Source organism: Haliotis asinina, chromosome 1 (genome assembly GCF_037392515.1).
Source record: "Haliotis asinina isolate JCU_RB_2024 chromosome 1, JCU_Hal_asi_v2, whole genome shotgun sequence".
Taxonomy (NCBI): Eukaryota; Metazoa; Mollusca; class Gastropoda; order Lepetellida; family Haliotidae; genus Haliotis; species Haliotis asinina.
Genome location: NC_090280.1, coordinates 44,225,065 through 44,237,490, shown reverse-complemented (window position 1 = coordinate 44,237,490; position 12,426 = coordinate 44,225,065).

The following is a 12,426-nucleotide window of genomic DNA, read 5'->3' as shown; positions in this document are numbered from 1 at the left end:
CCTATATCTCCCGTCTTTGACGTTTCACAAAACCGATCTTCAAACTCTGTATGACCAACTCCCGAGGCCCTGTATTATAATGGGAGACTTAGATAGTCACAACCCACTCTGGGGTAGTGTAACTACAAACACTAAAGGTAACTTGTTGGAAGACTTTTGTTCTGACAATGATTTATGTATTTATAATGATGGTTCCAACACATATTTATACCCTGATACAGGGACCTATTCTGCTCTCGACTTGTCACTCTCAAATTCAGAACTACTAAATGAATTCGAATGGTCAGTCCACGATGACCTCTGTGGAAGTGACCATTTTCCTTCTATACTAAAATTTGTAACTCCATCTGATGTTCCTCCATCATCACTGCGGAATTTTAAAAAGGCTAACTGGACTTTATATGAAACACGGTGTGCTGCAAAACTTACACCTGAACGTTTTATTGACGTTCCTGATGCTATTGAATGCTTTTCCGATGAATTGAATTCCATTGCTGATGAGTGTATACCAAATTCCTCTGCAGTTCCACACATTCGAAAACCATGGTTCAACGATGACTGCAAACAAGCTAGGAGCGCGGTGTACTTTTAAACAGAACAAACGTCAATATTGGCCAAATGATGTATCCAAAATAAATTCTCGGACACCCATGTCCAAGGTATGAAACATGGTCCAGAAAATTAAAGGTAAAGGTACTAAATCTAGTGCCCATTATCTTAAACATGGAGATCAATTACTAACAGATAAATCAGATATTGCGAATAAACTGGAAGAAACCCTTGCCAAACACTCTTCCTATTCTAATTATGTACCTAAATTCCAGCAATGCCAAAAGCAACAAGAAAAGAAAACTATTAACTTCAGTTCTGATAACGGGGAAGACTATAATGAACTATTTTCTATTCATGAGCTCTATACCGCTCTTGATCAAGCCGACGATACTGCTACAGGAGCTGATAACATACATTATCAACTCCTGTAGCACTTACCAGAATCCTGTCTTCAAACTCTGTTGGCTATTTTTGATGATATTTGGACTTCGGGTAACTTTCCTCCCTCATGGCGTGACGCCATAGTAGTAACAATACCTAAACCTGGACGTGATCATACCGATCCGTCCAATTATCGACCTATTTCACTAACTAGCTGTGTTTGCAAGACCATGGAACGCATGATAAATATTCGACTTGTTTGGTACTTGGAAACTAATAACCTTATAACAGATATACAGTGTGGTTTCAGTAAAAATAGATGTACTATCGATCACCTAGTGCGACAAGAATCATTTGTTAAAAACGCACTAATTAATAAACAACACGCTGTGTCTATCTTTTCTGATCTATCTGAATTATTTGAACTATCTTTACAATACATTAGCTTCTAATGAGGCTAATCCTACATTTAATTGTGCCTTTAATCCTCTCTATGAGGAGTTGTATAACAAAACGTCTTCCCTTGTTCCGCCTCTTGGGCTCAGAATTAAGCCATTTCTTGCTGCTTCTGGCCTTGCGCTGGAAAATATAGCTCATTTCCGACTTCTTTCTTCTCCTCGTTGGCAATTGGTTAGGCCACAAGTTGACCTAACATTAACTGCATTTAAAAAATCAGAAACGAATTAATTACAGTATAAGCTAGAATATAATCAATTGAAACATAAATATAGCAATTATAAATCCTTATTTACAGATGGGTCCAAGGACGGTGGCACAGTGGCTTATGCCACTGTCATTGGATCCAGAACAATATCTTTTAGATTACCAGACAATAGTTCTATTTTTACAACAGAAGCTAACGCAATATAAACAGCTCTTAAATATATTCAAAGACACCCTAAACATAAACAGTATATAATCTATTCAGACTCTCTTTCTTGCCTTCAGGCTATTAAAAAATATTTCTTGTAAACATCTAATTTTAATTGAAATTATTGAATTGTATAATACTCTTGCTACTGGCCAGTACGACATTGTCTTCTGTTGGTTACCCAGCCACGTAGGCATTTCTGGTAACACAATGGCCGATCATCTTGCTACTAAGGGAGCACTCAACAAATCTGTGACACCACTTCTTATTCCCTACACTGATTATAAAGCTACCATTAGATCGTATATCCGTGATCTGATGCAGAAGAAGTGGGACACCCAAGTGGGTGTAAATAAATTACATGCAACAAAACCTTATATTGATTATACCCACTTGGGTTGTCAGTCCAGATTTGAGGAGGTCATTTTGCGGCGATGTCGTATTGGCCATACGAGATATAGTCATGAATACCTTTTGAAAGGTGAGGATCTTCCGTTCTGCATCCCTTGTGATGAAAGAATCACACTCAAGCATATCTTGCTTGACTGTGTTGAGTATTCCATCACAAGGGATCAGTATTTTAATTCACAAATTATGAAAGATCTTTTTAGCAACATTAGCCCTCATTTAATTATTGCATTTTTAAAGGAATTAGATTTGTTAACTGAATTGTAAATAGATAAATATTTCAAATTTTAAAATTAAATTTGTAACTCAAATCGTTAGTGGTAGTACCCTCAAAGGGGGTTGAAGTACTGTAAAATAATTGTCCTCCTGAGAGGGTACGTAAGTCCCAAAACATTTGAAGTAAATTTCAGTTTTCCATCGGTTTTGAATCGTAGAATAAGTGTGTTTTTACTTTATGGATAGATTGGTCTATCTATTATTGCTATTAATTCATTTGTACTTTTCTAATTAATCGTTCTCGTCACCATGTGGCTGCAACATTGCCGATGTGACGTTAAATATTAACTCACTCACTCTACCCTGTATTCAGTTAGACACACAATCAGTTAAATATTAACTCACTCACTCTACCCTGTATTCAGTGAGACACACAATCAGTTAAATATTAACTCACTCACTCTACCCTGTATTCAGTGAGACACACAATCAGTTAAATATTAACTCACTCACTCTACCCTGTATTCAGTTAGACACACAATCAGTTAAATATTAACTCACTCACCCTACCCTGTATTCAGTTAGACACACAATCAGTTAAATATTAACTCACTCACTCTACCCTGTATTCAGTGAGACACACAATCAGTTAAATATTAACTCACTCACTCTACCCTGTATTCAGTGAGACACACAATCAGTTAAATATTAACTCACTCACTCTACCCTGTATTCAGTTAGACACACAATCAGTTAAATATTAACTCACTCACCCTACCCTGTATTCAGTGAGACACACAATCAGTTAAATATTAACTCACTCACTCTACCCTGTATTCAGTGAGACACACAATCAGTTAAATATTAACTCACTCACTCTACCCTGTATTCAGTGAGACACACAATCAGTGAAGCATGCACTCGATAACATCTACAGTTAATGAAACCTACGGTCAGTGGGGTCAACCCTTAAATGGGGCCTACACTCAATTAGACTTTGCACCTACGCGCAATATGGTTGATGCTAAGTGACACAGATGAGACGAATTAAGTCTACGACCCCATAACGTTCCGGGTCTTCAGTAACCCATGATTATTGTAAGAGGGAGTGATCGGGTGGTCGCTGAAGTGGATGACACATGTCATCGTAGCCCAATTCCGTGCTCATGCTGTTGATCACTGGATTGTCTGGTCCAGACTCGAGTATTTACAGACCGCCGTCATATAGCTGAAATATTGCTGAGTGCGGCGTAAAGTTAAATTCACTCACTTAATGAAGTCTGGGTGAATTCTAGCTCATGGTTTAATGAACGAGTTCATCACTTACAGAATTCACTTTGCAAAAGGACCATCTTAAAATCTGGCGTTGTCGTCTTAGGAAGTCCATTTCAAAGGTTCTCCAATCCCTTTTTCAGTCCATCGGGTTTTTTTTAGCTATTCAAATACACACACGTGTGTTTGTTCACAAACAGCGCTCATGTTTCCAGTTGACTGTTGCGAGTGTTGCTTTGGAGATTTTATGCACGCTTTTCGGCATTGTTCCGATCTCCAAGGCGTATCGCTCGACTGTCGATGAATGTCAAGAGCGAGAATACACCAAACCAATAAGAACACGCATAAAAATTGAGATATCGTGATCAAAATAATCCCGAGCACATAAATCGGTCATGGCATTAGGTGACTGTTTTTAAAAAGCATGAATAATGTGTAGGTTAATTCTGGCCAATTTGTTTAAAAACACACACACATGGGCTGTCATGTTTCCAGTTGACCGTTATGTGGGATTGCTTTGGAGATTGTATGTGCGCTTTTCTTTAACTTTTCGGTATTTTAATTATATAATTTTAGCGACTAGATCCAAAACGAAACATATTTACATACACTTAAAAAAAGTAGTGGGGACATCGGCATTCAACTGGGATGGAAAGTATAAGCGAAACTTTATAAAGACAAACACCTTTAAATGCACCACCTTTTCCCTGTATCCCCATCCCCAAAGCAAGCGGTGCACGTGCACAACGCAGTAGCCCCATGCACGTGCATGGGGTGCCATTCTTGATTTAGTAGGTTTTCAAGAAGGCCGAAAAGTCAGTGTAGACAGTCAGTTTCTGACAATCATCTTACATCACACAGTCATTATTGTTTGTTTCTGGTCGTTTTATTGTGTTTGTGAACATCGTACAGACGCAAATTCCATGTCATACTAATCAGCTTTCAAGTATGCATACTATACACACACCTATGGTCATAAGGACATGCCAGTGGTGATGCACTCTCAAAGTATACTTTGTTATCATATCAACATTGATTGACTCCGACATATCTTCCAGTGTTTTAAGGGGCGGTGGGGCTGGTCTAGTGGTTAAAGCGTTCGCTCGTCACCCGGGTTCGATTCCCCACATGGGTACAATGTGTGAAGTCCATTTTCTGGTGTCACCCGCTGGAATATTGCTAAAAAGCGGCGTAAAACTAAACTCACTCACTCACTCCAGTGTTTTGAATCGTAAATAAAAAATGAAGTTAAACCACAAGTTAAACTTAACTCAGTTCGTTATTCACACCGTTAATTAGTGTTACCTGGCACACTCGCGGGGATTGCAAATCAGTTTGCTATAGCCATTAGTACGTTATAGAGAATTCGTTATTCAAGACTTTTTATATGATAATATACAGAGGTTAGTTCGGGACATTAAAAACAGTTCCCTGTAGCCGTTCGTTATAAAAGTATTCCACTGTATTTTTTTAACAGTACACATACACGGCGAAAGATCTTGTACAAGTAACGGAATTTGGGCAAGAAAACATGTCACACAAAATAAATATTTTCCCACTGACTTCCCACTATAGTAACGTTATATAGTTTGTTAAATTAAGCAAGCCATTAACAGTCATAACATGTACGTGTGTGCATAGCCTGGCCTTAAAGGAGCAATAAAATATATAGCATGGCCAACTCAGTTGGGTCTGCTATTAAGACAGTTTGAAACATTTTAAAAGTAGCACTTTTCGAGTGCTTCTGTAATGTTTAGTCCTGCGGGAATTAAACAGAAATAGAGTTGTCTTTCTTGTTTGAAGTAACGCTGATGCTTATAAAAATCATACACAAAATAATCCACTCATAGTTGGGAGTTGCGGCAACTGTTTGTGTAAATATTGTGTATCATCTTCTCATATCACCAGACATCTCCTTGTTTAGGCTGAATAAGTGAAATGTTTCTCTGTCATCGGCGCGTTACTTTCATTTGTGCGCGTAACACTTTTTATTACCATTTTAAAAAATAATTTTGACTTGACCGGCCGCGTCCTGATCATCTACTTGTCTACCATAAGAATGAGTGTCCGTCAACACTGTGAGAACGAGCGTGACAGAATCTACAACTCATTAACACCTATTCAACTTCCCAGACTGTATTTCTAAGAGAAGAAAAGATAAAAATGTGTTTCTCCCTCGTCACTTTTTTGCTATGAAAAACTGAAAACAAGGTCCTACCACACTCGTCACTTTTGAAAAAAATGTGCCAGGGAAACATCTAATTTGTTATGCAGTCGTACACATCTTTAACCACCATAGAGAATCATTAGAGGTAAATCGGTTTGAATATGGTTTGAGTGATATATGCACGTCTTCAGATACCCATGCTTGCCACAAAAGGCGACTATGCTTATTGCAAGAGGCGACTAACGGGATCGGACGGTTAGGCTCGCTGACTTGGCTGGTACATGTCATCTATTCCCATTTACGCAGATCGATGCCAATGTTGATGATCAGTGGGTTGTCCAGTCCTAATTCGATTATTTACAGACCGCCGCCATATAGCCGGAATGTGGCGTAAAACTAAATTTACTCACTCACTCTATGAAATAATCTCCTACCCGAACATGCGGTTAGCCCTTACACGTGAATACCTTGAATAGCTTCAAGCCAAAGATTATACTATTGTTAAACTACATTCCGGATTCTGACTGGAGTCGTACAACCCAGAGAAGCAACTCTACCATCACCTCAGAATGTTTGTAATCAGTCTGGGCTTTGCTAGTGATAAGCCATGTCATATCAAGAGTTGCTTCCGAAACGTAGGAGTGGTCTTTGTTCCACTGCATGTTGATCAGCCTGACTGTGAACTCTGCAAAACAGATAAGACTACCTAGACACAGAAAGAAACCTTCTATTGGTATGCTTGAGCGTTTATTCCTCGAGCTTTGACTTTCATGGCCAGCCCTTCTCGAAGACAGGTGATGTAGCCAAGACTGCTGTCATGAAGAACGAACTCAAGAGACTAAGTTGACATCGCCGGGTTGATAGGTGATAAATGTAGGCTTGGGCCTGCTATCTTTGTACCTAATCCTTGGAATGAGACAAGCAAGCATGGAATTGAGCCCATCACCCCCATGGGACCTTTCAGCAAGAAGGGACCAGTTTCAGTCCTCTGTCAGGCTGCAGACCAATCGAAAATAATAGCTGCTTGGCGACTTCAACGAAAGAGTGGACAATAGCCATGAGCCCAGACTCTGCTGACCGCGACAGTAGGGTAATTGCATGATGAATCAAGACGGCCTTTCGAAGTCCACGAGTTAGTTCGCCTGCTTCAAACCCTTTCTCTAACAGTGGTATAATACGTACTTTATGTTCGTCCGTGAATACTTTGACGGAATTCATCTTCAAACAAATTGGACAATGTCAGAATCCATTCAGCTCAATCAATGAAGTACAATGCCACATAGATTTATTAAGGATATAGATTGTGCGTTAAAAGCATATTCCAAAATTGTTTTTGTTATTCAAACCGCTGGGATTATAAAACAAGCACTGTACACATCAACATCGTTCATTCGCAATGGCATTCTTCTGGACCAGTTTTCTGATTATTGTGTAAATTGTTAAGAATGGATCGTACCAGATGCAGATGGCACCAGGTGCATCCTGTCGGCAACTAGGAAGATCACTGATTGGATCTTTACTGGTTCAAGGTCGTGGACAGACAGCCGATACATTGATTACTTGATACATACATTTACATATGTTTTAATGGTAAATACTTTGAAAACCCTGGGCCAACTGCGCTTTGAAAAGATGCTACCTTTACAATGCAATGTTGCAGTTGCTGGCCCTGCTGTGGGCGTCTCCATCAGCCGCGTTCCCAGACTCAACTCTGAGTACTTGACAGGATTACCTCACTGAGTGCGTCATACGTCTTTGCTAAAATTAAAACGAAGCAAAATAAATTTTGTTTATACTGCTTATTCAGATCGTAGACAGACTCCGGCCTGTGCCTCTGGGGCACCGTGTAGACTTTAGGTGGTCTTATCGTATATTTTTGTGTACAACAGCACCCTGCTCATTAATCCAGGTCATGCTTACACAGGCACATGATTCTTGATATGGACTTCGCAGAAACTTCACAAACAGTCTCAACATGCCTGATTTTTCCATTTTTGTTTGCTTTTTAATATTTCAGGAATATGACAGCGGTCTGTAAATAAAAAAATAATTGTAAATAACTCAGTCTAGACCAAAAAATCCAGTGAACAATATTATGAGCATCAATGTATGCAACTGAGACACGATGGCATGTGTCAATCATGTCAAGGAGCATGGCCACCCAATTCCGTCAACGCTTGACCTACATAAGCGCTGCACGACCGCTCGCTGTGTTACATTCTGTATAACTGTTTCTCACTCTCACATCAAGACTTCCGTGAGTTGACATATTTGTGACCCATCGCCTTAGAATTGACTCAGTTGTACTGTACAAGAAACCAGAGACCATATGGTCTCTGATGAAACCTCTCTTGTGAATCTTTTGTATCTTGCCTTCGTTTTTGCAAATTATGGACAATGTCAGACTTCTCAGTGTTATATTTTGCTGGTTCTGAGGGGATTTCTTACACTTTTTGTCAAGGCAAATTATTCACCGTAACAAGACCAATTCTAATCCGGATCTTCACGGATCTGATTTTGAACGAATTGGATTTTGAAGTGAAGAGCATGTATTGAGAACTACACGTCTTGTGATTAAATTATATTGAAAATGTTAGAACCCAGTTGACAGATTTAAAAAAAACGTTAAAAAGACATTTCGTGAAATGTTCCAGAGACATTGTTGAAAGTGTTCTATGTGCGTGGTTCATTTAATATTATAATTATAAAACAAGTGTTGTGCAGATCAATACCGTTCATTCGCAATGGCATTCTTATGGATCAGCTATTTTCAGGAACATTTTCAAAAACGTTTTTAAAATATTTTCGCGAAAAGGTCAGCAAATGTTTTTAAAACCGTATTATTGACTTGAATTTGTATGGTTGACGTCATCCCGACGTAATTTTCCGCGGTATTAAGGCATTATATTACTCTTAAGATGCATTTGTCGAATTCTGATTGGTTAATAGCCAAAGGATACAAACCCATGTTGGTGGATTTGTTGTGTACGGGACTTACACCCTTTCAAAACACCGTAACTAATAGTGTCATAATATTTTGAAAATCTCAACCCATGTTGTTAAATAATGTTTTGGAAACACATTTTGAAAACATTTCAATGACATAATGACAATAGTTTTGAAACTTTATGAAAATGTTTCGAAAATGATTCTGGGAGTTCACAACAATTAAACATAGCTGAATGTTTTAAAAGCACTATGAACACATATGACAAATAATACAAATAAGGTGTTAATATCTAAAAACTACATGAAATGTTTTTCAAAAACATCGTGCTATAACATAGGTGAAACTATTTCACAACATATTATTGTTTTCAAAACGCTGCATATGTTATGCAATATGCAGTATGTTATATAATGAACGCTACCCTAATGAACTGAAACATGTGCCAAACAAACACAACAATCGCAGTTTATATAATAATATTGCTCTCGGTTGTATGTTTGAATGAGGGCCGTGACTAAGATGCTACCGTGAAGAGTCAGGTAACAAGATCTTATTGTTCTAGCAGAGTGAGAGTGTGGCGCTTCTGCAATACATGCTTTAAGTTTCCTAAGAGACATGCACTTCAAACGCCATTAATTCATTTTTTAACCGCATTTGTACTTTCTCGTTTTAATGTATGGCCAATGTTGTAACATATCAGATGAAGTAATCACGTGTGGGATACGAGCATTTACGCTACTTCCAGGAGATAATTTACGAGGGGATGTCAATAAGTTTTGAGCCTTGAGCATTTTTCATACTCAGGTGTCACAGCCTATGGTACGACATTTAACCTCGGTGTGTAGCTGATGTGATATATAAGTTTTGTTTGGTATCCTACTCTCAGAAGTTATTGAACAGCTCACATTGACAGAAAGAGACCCCCCTCACGGCAGTAAAAATGAATAAAATTGAGCATAGAGCAGTAATTAAGTTTTTAGTTCTTGAAGGAAACTCGGTGAAGAACATTGAAGAAAGGCTTTCAGCAGTTTATGGGAAGTCTTCCCCTTCATCTGCTACCATCAAACGATGGGTCAATGAATTTAAGCATGGTAGAGAGAGTCTTGAAGATGACCCCCGTCCAGGTCGCCCAACAACAACCACTAGTCAGGAAAACATTTACAGAGTGCATAGACTTATGCTGGAAAGTCGTCGAATCACACTCCACGAGTTAGAGGAGACCACAGGCATTTCACACGGATCCATCGAGAAAATTCTTCATGAACATCTCGTCATGTCTAAGGTGTGCGCAAGATGGGTGCCAAGAATGCTTACAGATGAAATGAAGCAAACAAGGGTCACCATAAGCAACTCCATGCTAACCAGATACAACAAGAATTCAGAAGATTTTCACTTTAGGCTAGTAACCTGGGATGAAACCTGGATCCACCACTATGATCCTGAGAGCAAACAAGAATCCATGGAATGGAAACATGTCACTTCTCCCAGGACCAAAAGGTTGAAAGCCTCCAGATCAGTGCACAAGGTAATGGCGACAGTCTTCTGGGGTGGCAAAGGCGTCATCCACATAGATTACTTACCAAAAGGAAGAACAATGAATGGGGAATATTACGCTAACTTGTTGAGGCAAGTGCGACAGTCAGTCAAGGAGAAGCGCCGGAGCAAGATCAGACGTGGTATTCTTCTACATCAAGACAATGCTCCAGTACACACCTCTCGCGTTGCAGCCGCTGCTGTCCAGGAATGCGGGTACGAAATCTTGCAGCATTCCCCCTACTCTCCAGATCTGGCACCAAGTGATTACCATCTGTTCCCAAATCTTAAGAAACACATGCGTGGTCGTAGTTTTCAGGATGATAATGAGCTTATTGCTGCTACTGAGGCTTGGTTTGAGGACCAAAATGGCGCCTTCTACAGAGATGGCATCAGCGCCTGTCAGAAAAGATGGAACAAGTGTCTTGACTCACAAGGGGACTATGTTGAAAAATAAATGTGGTTCATACCAATATTTTGTGTTTTTCTATGCAAGACTCAAAACTTATTGACATCCCCTCGTAAGTGTGCGAGTGAGTTTAGTTTAGTTTTAAGCCACACTCAGCAATAGTCCAGCTATATGGCGGCGGGCTGTAAATAATCGACCAGACAATCGTTGATGAACACCATGAGCATCGTTCTACCAAAATTGGAAGAACTTACTTTTATCAGCGATGTCAGCGAACCTGACCATCTGATCCCGTTAGTCGCTTCCTACGACAAACATAGTCGCCTTTCGTAGAATGGGTTGCTGTAGACCTTTTCTACGCCGGATCTTCACGGGTCATATATAAGTAGATCAGTCCTTTTACGAGCGCGAGCAATGATGTTATTTTTGTTGGAATACAAACAAACTTTAACATCCTGAGTGCAAAATCCAAACCATGCAGGTTACAAGAAGAGTGCCTTCTCTGATTGGCATATCAAGGCCTATCAAACGTAAGCGAGGAAACGCCCCAAACACAAACTTATCAGAATTGTTAAAAGCCATTTACCAAACAGGAAGATACATGCACAGAATAAAGAAATGAGATCAATGTAATGATCGAGTCGCATAAATGTTTTTGGAGATATATGTTTGCATCTTATTATGTCAGGTACAGGTGAGGTGAACAGCATCGATTTATATTGATTTTGAAACGACTGTACCTTTACCAAATGTCTGGATTTTTAGTACAATTGAACAGTATTGGGCCTAAAGAAAAATACACAATAATGCCCCAAAAACTTTTGAACTCATTTTGTTAAACTGAACAATTGCGGGAGATAAAGTCTTAAGTGGATACAGTCAATAGACATTAGCTAGTATCCAATTATCTATAATAGGTTTTAGAAGGTATTCAGAGAATATCGATTGAGACCAAACCCTGTCATCGCAGACATCGTCAGGTCTTGATTGCCACAGAAATAGCCGTAAATCATTGGGTTTTTCAATAACTGTTAATGTTTGTTTAATGCCTGCCTGTCTCTCCTTTGTTGTATATGTTCGGAATATGGCCTAGTATTGTTGGTTTTATTGTTTATACGAGCTGTAGGGATAGTGGTTTGTCAAGTGATGATGTAGCATCATCGTTCAGTTTGTGTTATCTTCCAATGACAGACGGCTGGGAGATCGGAGTGTATGAGTGAGTGAGTTTAGTTTCACGTCGCTTTCAATGGTATTTCAGCGGCGGTAATATCACGGCGGGGGATATCAGAAGTGGACTTCACCTGCACTGATATTGCTGGAATATTGCTGGAATATTGCTAAAAGTGGCGTAAACTCCACCTTACTAAACAAAATAGTGAGTGAGTGAGTGTGATTTGTGTTTTACGCCGCTTTTTGCATTTTGCAGTATTCCAGTAATATCACGGCGAGGGACACCAGAAATAGGCTTCACACATTGTATCCACGTGTGGAATCAAACCCGGGACCTTGGCGTGACGTGCGAACGTTTTAACCACTAGGCTATCTCACCGTCCTACTAAACAAAATAGCCACATGTTTGATCTACATTTAGAATCTGAAAAACTCAATTTTTAACTTTATTAATCAAATCTAAAAGTACAATACAATAGTGTTATACAGTTTCTCTT